Source organism: Dipteris shenzhenensis, chromosome 31, assembly GCF_047967505.1.
Source record: "Dipteris shenzhenensis isolate YYH24624 ecotype China chromosome 31, Dip_SZ_1.0, whole genome shotgun sequence".
In the NCBI taxonomy this organism is placed as follows: Eukaryota; Viridiplantae; Streptophyta; class Polypodiopsida; order Gleicheniales; family Dipteridaceae; genus Dipteris; species Dipteris shenzhenensis.
Genome location: NC_141626.1, coordinates 20,289,024 through 20,291,289, shown reverse-complemented (window position 1 = coordinate 20,291,289; position 2,266 = coordinate 20,289,024).

Here is a 2,266-nt window from a genome sequence, read left to right as displayed (position 1 = left end):
ATCAAGAGCCTTTGCTTTATCCATTCATTGACATTTCTTTCAGGGTTTTTAGTGATGACTTCATAAGCTGATAAATCAAAATTTGGATGTTTTTCTGTACCAAAAGTGAGAAAGCTGGTTGGGTCAAGCTGTGACACTAGTCTGAGATAAGATGATGCACTTTCTGTTGCTCAAAGCTAGGGGATCTGGTGTCACTTAATGTTTTGCCACTGTATTCTTAATCCGTGTATTCAAACTCCTTTAAGCGACAGAGTATTGAAGCAAGATGATATACTTCCAATAGCTCAAAGCTATCGAGTTTGGTGTCATTGCTTACTGCGTGTTCAAGGTCCTTTAAGTGGAGTACTTGTGACTTTGATAGCGCTCAGTTTGTTGCAATGGTGTTGATGTTGTTGTAATTGTAGCATTCTGTTGAGCTAGCTCCTATGTGCTCAAATTGCATATTGATGTCACGTAAGAAGGCGTCGTTTAGGATGCCTTCTATACTCGTATATGTAATCTATTGAAAAGTTGACATGAGACTAATGATGTCTTGTACACAAACAAACTCCACTTTTCAAGCATGTTGCAATTATCGCAAAACCACTTCTCAGAAGCATGCTTTGCAGATGTGATTTCCAGTAGACATTAAAAATCTAAACTTTGTATGATTGGACATATTCTAGTCTTACAAAGGCATATTTGATTAATAACTTGAAATGAAGAAGCTACAAATTGAAGATTATTTAGAACAATAAAAAACATCAAAACCATCACATGGCATGCATAGAGGATATGATTTAGAAGAACATGAGAACAAAGAACTAACAGCACTGCATGGGTTGTAACGGAGGACTACTCCCTACCAAAATTCAAACCCTAATGTATTTCCTTGATGTCGATGATACTTGGCTTGAGTAATGCCTACCATTCATATTGGGTTGTATTAGAATTAATTTATTTACTCAAAATTTGTTTATGATGACGTTCATCGTTGGAGACTTGGAGTTCCTTCTTCATGGCTTGGACTTCCTTCTTCATGGCTTGGACTAGTCGTATGCTGATAAGGTTTTGTTGGGCATGAAAGATTTAGATCGAATTAGAAAAGCGTTATAGTTTGCCCTTGTACTCTGCCAGCTTTGCTTTGCCATTTGGGGGATATGTACAATGCATGCACCCTACTAGGTTTGCAAAACATGCCAGCGTATTTTCCTAATAAGGATCTTTCTCTATCGGCAGTTTTCTTGTTATTTGTGGGCCTCATCACAAAATAACCAATTCTATTGCAGCTTGTTAATTACAATAGATAACATGTAAGCAAGACGTGGCTTATACAATCTATGTAATTTTTAAATCCAAACCCCACCTTTTTCTTTGCATCTTTTCATCGAGTACTTTTTTGCAAATATCGATTGAGCTCTTGCTCCCATCAATGCTAGCAATAGGTCTCGTAAATGAGTCTTGAGGTGCATTCTTTTTTTGCAACCATCCCCTCTAGAAGAGCTTGCATTACTCGAAATTCATGCTTCGGGACCAATGTTTGCTCAAAATCTATCACTATCATATCTATGCAGCAAGGTAGTTCCTCAGTGTTGAAATCAAAATCAACGTCACTCTCCTATTGGTTAATGACAAACAATGCCTCATCTTCATGAAAGAACATGTCGCATTGATCATCTAGACTAATAGATATTTTATATTAAAGGCTTTGTAGTAGGCAGTCGTGCCATATCTTCTTCCTCATTTGGCTCTTCTATGGATGGGCCAAGGTGCTCTCCTTACTGAATCATCAACAAGGAACTCTCAAAATATGCACTTCGTCTATGTTCGCTCTCTTAGCGGTTGGAGTTGCCTCCTTAGCTTCACCCGTAGACCCTATCTTTTGGAAATGAGAACTAATGAATTTGGCCCACATACATGTTTTGTAAGTGTATGTATGGGTGGGAGGTACCTCCTTAAAATGCATTTTCACCAAACTGCCATGATTGAGATGTCCCAATCTCTCATGGCACAAATGTATATCTAAAATGATAGATTCAGTAGCTACATGTGATCCTAAAATAGCATGTGTGTCATGCATTAAGGTGACATAGCCCTCTGGAAAGTATGCTGTTCTCGGGTTAGGCTAACATGGAGCCACAGATCTAAGTATGGTCACGAAGTGCCGACCTTAGAAGCGATGGAGTCTTAACGGAGCACCATTTTATAGTGTAGCGGGGTGGAAGAGATTGCGGCGGGAGCACCAATCAGAAGATGTGGGTCTGACGCACCAAGCGCATATTCATTT